Here is a 15796-nt window from a genome sequence, read left to right as displayed (position 1 = left end):
CTGTGAAAATGAATTGTTGAGAAGATAAACAGCCTGTTTTTTAATTTAGGTGACATAATTGCCAAGTAATTCACAGCTGGAAAACCTGGCCTGGGTGCTCTGTACCTGCTTGTGAACTGGGGCGTTTGGGCCTGACAGTCAGCAGACACTGACTTGGAACTTCGTGAACTTAGGATGTAGAAACCATGGCCTGGTGGGGACAGAGGAGACCTGAGGATCGTTGACGGCGTGTGGCAGTGGCGCCGCCCTGGTGAGCGTTCAGGCGGCACGGGTGCTGCCCTTCATGCGGGTCACTCGTTTAGGTTCAGAAAGCAGTTGCGTGCTGGGACTCCTGTTCTGAGGGCGTGAACTTGGCTACGCCAAAATAACTCAGGTACTTTTTTTTTCTTTTATTAAGGTATGTTTGATATACAGTCTTACGAAGGCTTCACATGAAGAAACAATGTGGTTCCTACATTTACCCATATTATCAAGTCCCCACCCACACCCCAGTGCAGTCACTGTCCATCAGTGCAGCAGGGTGCCACAGATCCACTGTGTGCCTTCTCTGCTGCTCTGTTCTCCCCATGACCCCCCACACCACGTGTACTGAACATAATACCCCTCCGTCCCCTTCTCCCTCCCCACTCCTGCCCTTTGGTAACCACAGGTTCGTTCTTGGAGTCTCTGTAACTCAGGTACTTTTTACAAGTTTTAATTAGACATTTATTGTTGAACTCCACGTGAAGTGGGTGTCAGTGTGACAGGACTCCCTAGAAGAAAAGGCGCTCGGGTAAAGCAGGCCACCCCTCCCCCTCACCACAGGCAGGAGGGCTGAGGCTGTGCCAGGACAGGGCAGGCCCGGGTCGGAGCAGCTGCCTCCCGGGCCAACCTTTCCTGACCCTGACAGCTGTCAGTAAGTCCCTCATCTGTATAAACCCTGGAAGGAAATTGGATCAAGTTCTCAGATTATCGGGTCTGAACACTTGATTCTTTAATAACCCCACTGTCACTGGATGGCGCCACATCTGTGATGACACTGCTTGTGGTCACAGTACACAAAGCTATTGTGTTATCAGTCAATGGAAGGAAGCCTGTTTCCCTTCAAAAGGCAGGGCTGGGACTGAAGACAGTATTTTAAGTATTGAGAATTTGAGAGTCTTGGTGAAAGCTTGTCAAATCACTAAATTTTTTTAAATATGTGAATTATCTTAATGGTATTTCTAAATTGCCTTTAGCTCTGTGGTGTAGTCTGAAGGCTCTGCTCTATTTTTGTCTCTTTCACAACCTCCCCCTGGGGCTGCTGGACAGCCGTCACTACTGGTACCTGACTCGAGGCAACATTTTCACATGTGGCCCCCACTGGGGTTAGGGGACAGATACTGGCTGAACAGAAGCGCAAGACAGAGGAAGTGCAAAGTATGAAACCCTTTGCTCGGAATCCTAGAATTCCCCGCCTCACCCGCTTTCAAGTCAGAGTCCTTACAATGGCCCACAGCGCCTGCGCGATCTGCCTGTGCCTCACCCCTGCCCGCCCCTCTGCAGGGGCACGGGCGCCCCGCTGTTCCTGAACACACCCCGCGTGACCCTGCCTCGGGACCCCAGCCAACTGCCCTGGAATGCTCTGCGGGTAACAGCAGCTCGCTCGACGACCGAGTCTTTGTTTAAATACCTTGAAGCCCACCCTGGACACCCTGTTTTAGATTGCAGCCTGACCCCAAAGCAGTCCTAATGCTCCTTAATCTTTTAATTTTTTTCCTGTTAGATACGAAGTAATTTATCGTGTTTATTGTCCAGCTGCTGCTACAATGTGAACCTTGAGGGCAGAGGTTTATGTTTCATTTGCTTCCCAAGTGTGGAGGCCGACTCCCGAGATGGCCCCCTGACCCAGATCCCGATAAGCTGCTCCCACATTTCAGACTTACGTAATTTTACGAGAAAAAGCTTTATTTTAAACTGCTAAAATTGGGGGTAATTACGACGTAGAAAGAGCTGAACAATGCACCGAATATCTAGAAGTGTATACCCAAATCCTAGCAGGCGTTTTAACATTGGAGGTCAAAGCAAGACCTCCAGAAGGAACCCGACTTTCATCAACGATAGAATTATTGTCGCTTAGAAAACAACACAGGCTTTGAGACAAGAAGACGGACACCGGGCACGGTTTGGGAAGGAGCCGAGGACGGGAAGGAGCATGAAGTGCTGCTTGGTGGGGAAGCCGCTCTGCCGCCCCCAGAGTCGCCTCCCATCTTTTATTGCCGATCTTGTCCTACTCCGGGGTGCACTGGGGGAGTGGAGGTTCATTTTTGAGCATTAATAAAATCGTTACCTAGGGTACCATCTCTGCCGTTTTACCTGTATGTACCGTGACCGAAGTGCGGTATAAGCATCTCTCTTCTCTAATAGTTGTAAATTGTTTCTGGCCAAGAGGGAGAAACGGAAAAGATTTACCCTCTCACCTGAAACAACGAAAAGCTTCGTAATTCACCACAGCTCATCAAGTAGTTCCCAAGCTTTCTGCCTTGTCAGTGAGGTAATGTGAGCCTGCACCAAATGCTTCCTTTCTCCTGTAAAGCAAGACCCAAAGGGTCCTAATCATAGAAGACAGTGGGACAGTGTTTTTAGAGGAAAGGAAGAAAAAACTGTAAACCTAAAATTCTTTACCCAGTAAAAAATGTCTTGCAACAACCTAGGTGAAGTAAAGCCTTCTTCAGACAGCATTATTGATCGTTAGGAGCATGCAAGCTAAAGCCACAATGAGACCACTGTGCGCTTGCAAGAATGGCTTCAATTTAAAAGGTTAGAGTCTGGAATCGACCCATGTGACTGCTGACCGGTAAATGGGTATGTGGCATGTCCATAGAATGGAGTATTGCTCAGCCATAAACAGGAATAAAGTACTGGTACATGCTACAACACGAACCTTGAAAGCAGTGTGCAGTGTATAAGATGACAGACCCAGAAGTCCACACTGGGTGCTTCCATTTATGTAAAATGTCCACAATAGGCAAACCCATAGGACAAAGATTTGTGGCTGTACAGGACTGGGGCCAAGGGCTGGGGAGAGTGGTGGGTGATCGCTAATGGGTGCAGGGCTTTCTTCAGGGGGTGATGGAGATATCTGCTCTAAAGTTGATAGTGATAATGGATTCTCTGTGTATACTTTAAATGGATGAATTGTATATGTAAGAATTATATCTCAGCTTTTTTTTAAAAAAAAGGTTCTAGTGCTGGGGAGAATGCATGGCGGCTGGTGGTGCTTCCACTCACTGCTCACGGGCGCAGCCACTTCACAAGGTGGAGGAACACACCTGCTTGAGGAGTTGGCTGTTCCATTCTTACATATCTACACAAGAGAAGTGAAAGCATGTGTCCACGCAAAGACCTGCAGCCTTATTTGTAATTGACTTGGAGTCAAATCTGGAAAGAGCCCGAAGGTCCATCAATAGGTAAATGAACAAACCGAGGCATGTTTGTGAAGTGGAACACTACTCTGCCATAAAAAGGAGTAAACTAATAGGAGGGGAGTGGTTGGGAAGTTGGTGAGGTTTCAGCAGGGCAGCCTGAGAACCTTGCAGCAATAAGAACTTCTCTGGGTTCTGAAGGTGGTGGCAGTTGCGTGAACCTACAGGGATGAATTGCACAGGACCACATATGCACAACAAGAGACTGAGACGGATGGATTGTGTCAGTGCCCGCTTCCCACTTGTGATAGACTGTAGTTATCACAAGGTGTTACCACTGGGGGACACTTGAGTCAAGTGTAATGAAGATCTCTGCATTACTTCTTAAAATGGCATGTGGACCTATAATCAAAAATGTTAATGAAAATTCTTGGTACATAGAACATAGATGAATCTAAATTGCTGGGTGTAAGAAGACAAAAAAGTATATACTCTTGATTCCATTTGTACCAAATGGTAGAAGATGCAAACGATAGTGATAGCAGATCCAGAGTTCCCTAGGGAGGGGTGAGTGGGGGGCAGAAGGGAGGGATCACAAATGAGCTGGGCTGAATATTTAGAGGTGATGGGTGTGCTCATTGCCTCGATTGTGGTGATGGCTGTATACACTCCAAAATTCACCAAGCTGAACACTGTTTAGATGGCATTGGGTTATACCTCAATGAAGCTGTTTTAAAACCCTAAAACTAAAATACTTGCAATAAAAGTAAATTTTTAAGTCATGGTTTCACCAAGTTGGCCATCTCATTTCTCTGAGTAAGGGGTTCCATGGTCCGAATTCTGTTTGGAACTGAGTGGATCAATTCAGATTTAAAGTCCAGTCCAAGCTGTCATGTCAGGGTCAGTTCTACAAAAGCCCCGAAGCCTGTGGGTGGAGGTTGGCCACCAGCTGAACCTTTTTTCGGCAGTATGTCTATTGTATGAAGTGAAACTGCTACGGCATTTTTTGAAACCTTATCGAGAGAACTTTGATACCTGAGGAGTTCTTCCCACATTAGCCGATGGCCAAAATAGTTCAGTTCCCTTTTTTTCACAAACAACTAAGTTTTTGTTGGTTTTTCCTACACTGCATGTGTGGAACTTTCTTTGAATGTTAAATTTGGTGAAAGTTACAACTTGGAGAAAGCACACTAGTGCATAAAACATTAAAAATTTGTGTGATTTTTCTATTTAAAATCTCTATCCCTAGGTTTCTACTTCCTATTTTCAAAACTCAATTTTTAAATTAACACTTGTGCATAAAATATTCCAAATTCATAAATGCAAATGATACAAAAGGGTGTAGAGTGGAAAGTCACTCTCCTCCCTCTGTGCACCCCCTCCCACCTCCGCTCCCCAGAGGCCTCCTGTTTTCCCAGTTTCTGTGTGAAACGCCAGAACATCTGTGTATATACAGGAAAATAGACACACAGAGACACACAAACACATACGCCTTAGTCCATAGCACACAGTCTCATTGCCTCAATGTTTAAAACACAATTGTGACTTTTAAACATGGCACATTGATGTGTTCCCCATCTGTGTGCCCCTGCTCCCCTCTGGTGTCCCCCCAACAGCCAGCATCCCCGGCGTTCTTCCTCCGGACAGTCTGTGCATGTGTGACCGGTTCCTTGCTAATAACACAGCCCTGATGCTGATTCGTAAGAACTTGGCCTGTTCGGTTCTGTCTCTTCTCTAGCATGTGAACACAGGCCCTGGTACAGAGTACGCGCTCAACAAATATTTGGGGAATGAAATCATAACCATGAGCAGCAGCCTTATCTCCCTACTCTCTCTCCATTTTCAAATCTACCTTGCAGGTCTGATTGATTCTCCTGTGGGAATTCTCAAATTCATCTCTGCTTTTTCTGTGATCACGGCCCAAACTCGGGATCTGTCGCAGTTTGCCCCAGACTGTCACACCTCCCAAGGAACCTCGTAGCTGTTCCTCGTGCAGGTCAATAGCTCCGCGCAGAGGCCACGTCACACGGGTCGGAGCGCCGGGCTCAGAGGCAGACTGGCCAGGTTCGTATTCTAGATCTATTCAAAAGCAGAGAGACCTTGAAGAAATATGCTACTTAAGCATATTTTTGCCTCGGTTTCCTTGCCTGAAGAGTGAAGATAACTGTCCCCTTCATAGGGTCATTGTAAAATAAAATGGGGTAACATGAAAAGCGCTTATGTATATGCATTTGGCATATACTGTTTAATAAATGTCTATTTTATAACACAATTCATCTTCCTCAAGCACTGTTTGAAATACATCCTAAGACCTTTTTTTATAAATGCTTAGAGGTTTATGAAGCCTCTGAAGTCAGCTCCTCACAGAAACTACATTGTTTACGCTGAACCTTAAGGCCCCTTCAGCTGACCTTTGCCCCCTTACTCGGGCAGTTTCTTAACCTGCTGACTGTCAGCTCCACTTCAGTAGCCCAGGCGGCCCCATGTGCCACACAGAGGCCGTCTGCACTAGGCCCAAAGCTTCACCTGGCACCACCCTCAGGCCTAGTACCCAGGCCTGCCTCCCCCTTCCACAGGGCTCCTTTGACCTGTTCTGGCTCTAAGCGCAGACATATGATTGTTTATGTGTGATGTTTGGCACTTGTGTTTCTGTTGCACATCCTTACATATGTGCACTGGGGCATCCAGGTCATCCCATTAGATTTTAATGTCCTAAATGTCTGTCTATTCTTTTGCTACCCTTTGTATACAATATGCTCAAAATTAACTCATGAAAAAACTTTTTTTTTTTCCTCTCTTTCTTTTAACATTTGACCCTCCTCCAAATCCCCCAGCTTCCAGAAAAATGAAGACAAGTAACTTGTCTTCAGGAAGGGTCTGCCTGGGCAGGAGCTGATACGGGCTGCAAGGGTCTGGGCAGGAGGCCTGTGGCAAGGGGCAGGAGCCAAGGGCTACTCCCAGAGCACTTTCCTCCTGGAAAACATGTAGTTGGACCCCTAACAGTAAATCGCTTATTGATCATGATCATCAATATTTATTTAGCACATCTTGTGAAGACCCCATGCTTACCGGACACAAGGAGACACTGAATACCTTCCCTGGGGTAGAATAAAAATCGAATGGGATATAGACCCAATACGCTAAGTCACCTGAGTGATAGAAAAAATAAGCAGCCCCCATCAAGGTCTGTAACAACCAAGTACTTCAGGGAGAAGGGGGGCCCCCGAGAAGGGATCTGTGCTTAATGAGCATAAGGAGAGGCAAGCACTTCAGATGGTAGATACTGTATGAGCAGTGGATTCTTTAATACGCAGTGTTGCTTAAAGACTCAGTTTCATTCTTACTTTTTAGACACATTCAGATGACAGTCTCTGAACACCTGCTGTCAGCAGAGCTGGGGTCTGTCTCTAGGACACAGCGGACCTTCCTTATGGCAGATTCTGGCAAAATGCTAGAACCGTGGGTGACGTCGGGTGAACAGGCGTGTCCGGTGTGGTGCCACAGCCCGCTGATTGCATTACCGGAAGGTGACCACCCGTCATTCCTACGCCATCCTTGTCCTCATACTCAGAGTACCTGGTGTTTGCTGGTTCCCTGCTTCAGCCACGAGCCGGTTTTGTTCCCAAAGAGCATGAAGCCCACTGTGCGGAAGGGACCTTGGGGTCACCCAGGCCAGTCTCCTCATGCTGTAAATGAGGCAGCCCAGCCAGCTCTGATAGAAGAACTTGCTGGCTTAGAGGCCATGAAGCGTTTCCTTCGTCCATTTCCTTAATGACGAAGGTACTTACACTCAGGTGTATTATAACTGTCATTTTTGGACAGTTATTAACCTCTATCTCATGACCAACCTGGCAGAAAGAGTCTGTGCCCAAGTGTTTGCTGATGGGTGGAATTAAGTGCCCCAGAAACTCCCAATGCCCGTCCCTGCATCCCTGCACCCCTGCTGGTAGAGAGACGCGACGGTGAGAAGCACGTGGTCCTGCACTCAGACTGCTTCTCAGGCTCTGCGCGGCGTTTCATGGGACAGTTCATGAAAGATAAATAGATGCTGTTAATTTGGCATAAAGTGAGTAAAGTTCTCTTCTTCCTAAAGTGCACCTGAAGTTATTAGGGGCTTACAAGAAGCCCCTGGTAATGCCCACTTGTGAACCCCAACCTACCAGTCCTTCCACAAGGAAAATCATGTGACGAATCATATTGGGGTTCTGTGTCACTGAAGCAAGCTCCCCCTAAAAATAAGTAAATAAAAACAACCCAGGTGTGTGAGTTAACACCTGAGAAAATAAACACAACTAAAAGCAGAGCACGAGAAGACCCACTGCTCATAGTGAAGATGCCGTTTTAATCAAAGAACGAAGTGACACAAAATACACAAAAAACTACTTAGTCACATGCTTTTCAAAAAATTCTGGAACTTTTTTGCCTTAAGTTGGATTCTCTTGCCCTGCATCGCTCAAAGCATGAAAAGAACCTGTTTGCAGGAAAATCACAGCTTCATAAATCACAGTGCAGTTTAACAAATTGCATCATCAAGTCTTTATTTCCACATTCATGAATACGTAAGAGTTTCATGTACCAGGGACACTTGGTAAAAGTTGGGTTTTTTTACTGGTATACTCCTGACTATTCAGCACAACAAAAATTTCAGTGCCTTTTACTCGTGTTTCATAAAGTGCTTTTCTCCAGACTTCAGTTAACCAAAGGCACGTCGGCATCAGAAGGCTGGCATCCCTCACAGCGTCAGATTGGAATTAGGAAGTCGCGTTCTGTTCGTTGGCGAGAGGCCAGTGTCACTTCGGGGAGCACTATACCTATAAGCAAATGCAATTTTACTTTAAATCCTCTTTTCACTCTGAAAGGAAATGTTTCGGTGTGTGTGCAAGGGGGAAATAGGGCCAATGGGAGAAAGAGAAATCTTTGTTGAGACTGGCAACTCTCCAATGAGCAAAATATGGACAAGTTTTATAAGTTATATTCTTCCGTCCACAAGGGCAGCAATGTACTCTTCAGTAAATATCTATTGAGTGAAAAGACTATATTAATTGTTCTTACAGCTAGATTTTTATCTTCCGTTGTTCAACTGAGAAGATGCTGTAATTCCAAAATGATGCTATCAGCCACGATCATTATCTGCCTGAGTGGGTGTTGCTGAAAAGACCGATACTGGGTCACTCTGGTGCTCTTGGGTGCAGTGCATTTTTTTCCACCTAAGAATTAAGGTTAAAAGGGCTTCATGCCTGCAACGTACTCTTAAATGGCTTCAAAAAAATTAAGTGTGTATATAAATAGAAACATAGACATATACAATGTTATAATGTGAAGACCATCTGGGATTCCGTGTACCATTCTTGCAACTTTTCTGTACATCTGAAATTATATTAAAAAGTACTTGAGTAGAGTTAAGATTCCTGGAAGTGAAGTATACTTTGAGAAGTGATGGAATATTCAAATTCTTTTTAATTGAGAGATAGTTCATATACCCTAATGAAATAACTTTTTAAAAATTGATTCATGAAAATATCAATTATGATCTCAAATTATTATAAAAATATATATTATAAAAAATATATTCTCTATCTTTATCTTATGTTTAACACAAAACTTCTATTATATTCTCATTAGATAATACTAGAAAATAATTCTTTATGTTTTTATTCATTATCATGCTTGTCAGAAATAATTTATACTGAAAAAGTAAAACACCAGTGACATTTACATTTTTGGCCTTCAAGCAAAAATTTCAATAAATCCCCAATTTTAGCCCTTTGTCAGCAGCAAAAATAACTGAATTCTACAAGTTTTATTTCTGATGCAACCACCTACAATCTCTTTCAACTTCAGTCCCTCAACCTCTGTTCTAGCTTCTTTATAAAAATTTAAAGTTATATCAAACTGTCTTAGAAGTTCCTTCTAGCACCCACATTCTATTGCAAGTCCCCTTTTACAAATAGGGAAATTGAAATCCTAATCTTAAGTAACTTTGCAGAAGTCGCATGATAAGGAGAAAGCTTCATCTTAAGAGCCGATCAGTCATGTCCAGTCTGGGTACATGACCCACAGGGAGCCCATTGTAGAAACGATTGTCCTCAGCTTCCCAGGTGCACCTGCTGTCAGGGACGGAAACCGCCAACGCTCATCTCCCTGTACAAGGGGAGGGGGTGCGGGGGGCCCTAAGCCCCTGGTGTGGTCTTGGGAATCTGCGAGAGGCTAGCACACCTCCTGGGGACAAGCGAGGCGCAGCCCCAGTCAGCACGAGCCGTGCGGACACTCGGCTCAGGACTGTTTCTGCTCCTTAGGCTCTGCGGCTGCCCCGGTGCTTTCTGGTAGGTGAGAACACACGTCAGAGTCATTTGAAAGAACGCCTGTCCTTCTTACGTGGTTTTAATTATGGGGAGGCCTACCGGACTGAGCGCAGACCCCCGGCTCCCCAGCACGTGGGGACTGACCCTGTGATGGGCAGCGCGCTGTTTGAAGGGTCTGCTTGCTGGAAACACAAAAGGAGAGATGAAGAAAGGACAGGCTCTGGGGGGAGGTTTTCTACAATATGACAGTTACACAGAAACGTACTCTTTCGGTGGAAAGAGGGTACTGACAATTCGGATCATGGCTGACGTACTTAGTGTTTACTCCCCAAGCACATATGTTGACTCATTAATGCTCACAACTTTATTACACAATTACAGTCTTCTTCCCAGTAGATGAGGAAACTGAGGCACGGGATGGGTACACAGCACGTCCAGGACATGCATTTCCTGAGTGGTAGAGTCTGATGAACTCCAGCCACAGCTCCCAGTTGTATGCTGCTAAGTGCCAAGCAGCCTCCTCTGGGCCTGTCAGCCCTGCCCTGCGCTGAGGGCCAGGTGCTCAAACGCCCCAGGGCATCCCATCATCTGAGGCACGTGTTAAAAGAGCATATTTCTGAGCCTCACACCCACCCAACCTCACCCTGACGATTCTGATTCCAAGCAGGTCTGCAGTGTGGCTAGAGAATCTGTATTTTTAACAAGCTTCGCAAGCAGTTCTAATGCACAGAGCCCAGTACCACTCTGAAAGATACTGACTTAAGGAAAGATTCTTTCTACTAAGGGAAAAATATGTTTCTGCCATTCATTCATCCACTCAAAAAGATTTTATTAAGTGCCCACTCTGCACTCAGAATTGTGTTCATGGTATCTGTGTGTGTGAGTCCCTGCCACGAAGGACTTGTTCTATTATTGCGAAGGCTGAATGCAGCACACATCAATCCCTTTCAGTAATTACAAGCACCTCCTGAACACTTGAACAGTGTCAGTTACTGGGTCGATTAACTCTCGTCTATAGAGAAGAAATACTGTAAGTTAGTGAATGAGTAAGGGTCAAAAAAGCTTAGGGCAGAGTACACAGTCCAGAGATGGGCCACTCAGCTGAGGCATCTAAAATGTGACCCTCAAAGCTGCTGGATTTAAATGAGAATGACTTCTACATTCTAGTTAAGTATTTCCCTTAAATTCCTCTGAGTTTCACATATTTATTTAATCCGTCATCCATTCATTCATTAACCACAATGAACCCTCAATATTGTACACAGAAGCCAAAAAAAATTAACTCCAGGCATTTAAAATCAAGTTGAGAAAAAAAACCCACATACACAAACTGACAAATGGAAAGCAGAATGTGAAAAATGATTTAAAGCTGTGTTAAAAGATAAACTGAGGCATCTTAAAGATCTTGCACTTCTTTGAGCAAACATGGATTGTCATGGGGCAGCGTGAGAGGGCCCCACAGACAGGCGCCTGGGAGACACTTCCGGAGAGAAGCTGGGCAGAGGCGATTCCGGACCCGCTGTGGCTCCGAGTGTAGGTGGCTGTTGGTGACTGGCTGTTCTTCGGGGTTTCGAGTTTGTAGCCTTGAGGCACTTACAGGCTTCGTTTTGGTTCACTTACTGTAGGCTGCCTCGGCAGGGGGGCCACATCAGTCTAATGGCCTCCTTGTTTATTTAATTAAGCAGTTGTATAAAGTGGTAGGAAAAGCGTAGGGAGGCCGGGCAAGTATTAAATGCTCAGTTAATGTAGGTGTGATGAATGAATGAACGATCAGAGTGGGCCAGCCAGGGCAGGTTTCTCGGAGTGAAAGAAGCAGTGGGCATGGACTGGCAAGAGGCAGAGGTCGGACCGGCAAGGTAAACGACATTAGCAAAGGCCCAGTGGCAAAAAGAGAAAAAAAGAGGCAGGGTGTTGAGTTTCCGCAGACTGGGTGCGGTTGGGACAAAAGGGGTTGTTGGTGAGTGAGAAGGAAGAATGTGCGGTTGGATAAGGTATGGTTCCCTTGCAAACCAAACTGTGCCTGCAAATTAAACTGTTGGGACACTGACAGTTCTGTTCTGAGAACCTTGACTTCCTTTTTGAAATGCATGGATCATAAAATGTTTACTCTGCAGGCCCAAGCTGTTTAATGTTTTGTATATAGACTAAAGGGGATATGCCGTCAAGACGACAAAGTGAAATATACTAGTGTGGGCAATGTCGTGGGGGAGAAGTTAGAGATCAGCTCCTCCAGTCCAGCCCCTTTCGGCAGATGCGAGTGGTCGGGGAGCCAGGTGGGCTGGGGCCCCGCGGCCCGCTCCCAGGGCCCGCCAGCCTCCCACCTCACGGCAGTGGACGGGGACAGCGCTCTCTGAGCTGTATGACCGGTGTCTGAAGGTCAGTATGAAAAATGAGAGCCACATAAAAAATTAGAAAAAGAAGAGATAAAGACACCACACACATAAGATGTTAAGATTGAAGGGTGGGAAGGTTACTGATTCAGCAGTAGCTCAGGAAAAGGAGAGGAAAGGTCAGGGGACACTCGGGTTGAAAACACAGGAGTTGTTCGGAGTGAGCTGGATAAAGAGGCCACTAAATAGGACAGGACGGGACAGGGCAGGCCAGGACGAGGTGCCAAGGGTGGGCCTGCACGGTCGGACCCGACAGCGAGGAGGAGAGAGGTTGTTGTTCGGGCGGAAGATGATAGCAGGAAAACATTTCATCAAAAAGCAGTTATTAAAAAAGTGAGCCTTGTAAGATGGAAAAATGACGGAGTGATTGCACAGCAACGTGAATCATGTAACTACTGAACTGTACACTTAAACATGGCTCAGATGGTAGCGAATGTTTTTTTGAAAGAATAAAAAAATAAGTGCCCAAGTTTTGGTTTTTAAAAAATGAATTCTTTCTATTAAACTTTTGCTCCATGTACTTTGGAGCTATTTCAGCTTTTTAGGTTTTTGGGGCACAGATGCACTCGGTCACTCAAGTAGTGGGAAGTCTATTTTTAAGGACACGTGTGGCAACAGAGATAAGAATATCATAGGAACTAAGAATAGAGTGATGGGGCCGCGGCTGGGAGCTGCGGTGACTGGGCCCAGGACACCCGCACGCACCCCCCTGCCTCCGGGACTGCCCGCCGCCGGCCCCGGCTTGCAGCCCCCTCGTCGTCCCGGGAACCGGCCTCGGCTTCTCCCCCACCACCAGCAGGCTGGGCCTCTCCGTGGGTTCCGCTGCAAGTTCTCGAATGGGTAAAAAGAAAGCCCCGCCGGCCCAGCTCAGTGTCCAGCTGAAGTGCGCGTCGGAACCACCCAGGGGCGCCGCGCGCCCAGCGTCTCGGCCCCGGGAGCCTGGGCCGGGCCCCCCTCTGCCCTCCCAGAGCCCCTCCTCGCGGGCCTCCCCTTCGGGACGGCCGCCCAGGCCCGCCGCCTTTCCACCTGGGGCGTCCCCCTGCCTCCCCTACTTGCGGCCCCGCCCCCGGGTCCCCCCGCCCCCGCCCGCGCCCCGCGCCGCCTCCCCGCCGGGCGCCCTGCGGGCTTTGTCCCCGGTCCCTGGGCCCGACCCTCCGCGCTGGACCCTCTAACACCTCTGCTGCCCTTTTAGGTCAGTAAGACTCAAATGCTTGCTTTTCACACTGAAATTTCCTTTCTCTCCTGACCTCTCACCCCTCCCCTTGAAGAATCCACTTACCTGAAACCTCTTAAGACCAGATTTTAGGAAAAAGTTACAACTTAAAAAAAAAAATGCCTCTAGAATTCACTCTCCAAACCCTCCTGAGTTCCAGGGCGACATCGCGACCCCAGCTTTGAGCTCCGCCTGACCGGACCCCCGGGGCTCAGGCCCCTCCTTGTGTTTTGCTTATTCCTTTAAAAAGCAAGGAAACAAACGAACAAAAACCTCGCGCTTAGCCAGTCACCCAGGCCCTTAGGTGCACCGTTAGGCTTCGCCCTCCGCCCCCCACCCAGTGGGCCGCACGACCTAGGTTCTCCCTCGGCGCCGACGCTGTTGGAAGGGGGCTCTGTCCGCCCCCCACAGCAGTGTCTCTAGCAGCGGAGAACATATAAAGGGTGGGGAGCCCTCAGGGAAGGTCGCCCTCCTCCGCAGAGAGTTCTCGGCAGACCCCCGTTACCCTTAGAAAGTTTCGCAGACCTTGATCCTCGTCCATCCGTGTTCCTTTTACCGTGAAAGGAAGATTCCTTTCCTTGTGAGGCTCTGCCCTGTCCCCCCCCCCGCTGCCTGAGACACTCCCCGAGCTTCCTTCTGGGCCCGCCACGCTGCTACCCACTTAAGTGAAGTGCTTCCTTTTGAATGCAAAGCCCTCCAAAAATGATCATTCCGATCTTAGTTCTGGTACTAAGCTCCTTTTCACAAACTGAAACACCCTCGTATGTTCTCGGCATGTAATTGAACCTGCCTGTTGGCAGCTGGCTTGCCGCAGCCGCCCAGCAGAGTGGTTGTTCTCGAAGTGGGTGCCCAGACCAGGAGCTCGGGCGCCGCCGGGGACCGTGTCAGAAATGCCGGTTCTGTGTCCTGCCCAACCAGGCCTCCGGGGCCAGGAGCTGCGGGTGGCGGGCTGCGCACCTGTGCGTAGAGCCCTCCAGGGATCCTCACGCAGGCGAGGTTCGAGGGCCACCGCTGTCGCGTTTAGCTTTCGAAGCTAAAGCAGAGTAAAAGGTCTCTTTTAAGAAGACCTTAATGGAATATGAACTGTTAAGTGTAGAATGTTCATTTTTAAGACAACGTGCTAATACACACGAAGGGCTTTTACTAGAATTCTGCCACTAAATGTATTTTTCATACAGGCTCTTCGTAATTTAGAACATGCGTTTTGAAAGAAGAGCTGTCTAAATGGTTCCGATCCATTTGTCTCCTCCTAGTGGCCGGCTTTTAAATACGGAGCACGACACCCCATTTGTTTCTCAGAAATACTTCTGAAACTTTTTCCTAAGAGTCCTCCTATTAACTACAGTTAAAATCAGTTGGCCCTACCCGCCACATGACCCTGTTACCTACAGCTGTGGCCCGAGATAACCACACACTCGCCTCTTCCAGGGCTCTTTCTGATCTGACTTACAAACTTCCCCTCATTCGGTCGCCCATGGCTCCTTAGTGGAATGTCATCCTTTGGATGCTCTGAGGTCATCTCCTCCCTCGCAGGACTGCAGCAACCCCCAGGCCCACCCTCTCCTCTCAGCACCGCCCCCTTCCTGCGGTGCCCCCGGAACCACTCACGATCTCCAGGGCACTGGGATCGCCACTGCCATCAAGTCTCCTTTTGATGAGCATTTTGACCTTCAAGCTCCCAGGTTACACTGACCTAGGGTGTAAACAGATTCCCTAACTCTTAAAAGCCTCAAGACCAGGTTCGATTTTTTTTTTCTACAAGATTTTATTGACATGGCAGGATAATTTATGGAAACACTAACACCCTCCATTTCCCGCTTTATCCCTACCAAGCAGGTAGCCAGGCCATTTGTATTACTTCGTCTGGATGTCTAAAGAATGGAGACCTGAAGCTACTTGAAAGAGGGCAATTCTTCCTGGCTTTTTGGAGTTCATCGAAGACATTACGCTGGATGTCCGAGAGGGAGAAGGGGGAGGGGCTTAGTTCCTTACGCCAGGAGGGAAAGTAAATGGGTGCATCCTCATTGCCCCAGCAGGTGCCAAGGCCGAGGGTTTGCAGAGGAAGGGGCCTCTCCACACTGGGATTCCTAAACCTCCCAGGGATCCCCATGCGCTGCCCGACAGACACCCTGCACTTGAAGCATCGGCGCGGCTTCAGCCATGCCCCTTCTCGGCCGTTACCAGTGTGGGCTGAGGGCTGGAGAGGTCTCCCCCAACACTGCGCGACCTGGGGATGCAAAGGGGGGGAACAGACAGACTACATTTTCCTGCCACCCTGATGTGACAGGGGCTCAGTCGAGCAAGTTCAATTCGACTTAAGGAAAATAAAGAAGCATGATTTTTCTTACATATCCACGTCTGTGGCTGTGATTCACATATCCGGAAACACAACAAAGGACAAAGCAAAAGGGCGGAGGCACAGCACTGACACGCGCCCAGGCCAGGGCGTCGGACCCGAGCCCTCCCGTCCTGCCGCACGGTCGGGTGGCTGGCCGGTTTCATCACGTG

At 47.8% G+C, this 15796-nt stretch overlaps 1 long non-coding RNA gene across 1 annotated transcript; it reads left to right on the top strand.

Moving 5' to 3' along the window:
* Positions 1 to 775: 775 nt before the first annotated feature.
* On the top strand, positions 776 to 15409 carry LOC140845778 (uncharacterized). Its single transcript, XR_012124663.1, has 4 exons — positions 776 to 3428; positions 5243 to 5447; positions 6735 to 12915; positions 15322 to 15409. It is a non-coding gene; the product is annotated as an uncharacterized lncRNA (long non-coding RNA).
* The last annotated feature ends 387 nt before the right edge of the window (positions 15410 to 15796 follow it).

The sequence above is a fragment of the Manis javanica genome, chromosome 13, assembly GCF_040802235.1.
Source record: "Manis javanica isolate MJ-LG chromosome 13, MJ_LKY, whole genome shotgun sequence".
Classification (NCBI taxonomy): Eukaryota; Metazoa; Chordata; class Mammalia; order Pholidota; family Manidae; genus Manis; species Manis javanica.
The sequence above is the reverse complement of the archived record's forward strand: the minus strand, read 5'-3'. Positions and strand labels throughout refer to the sequence as shown.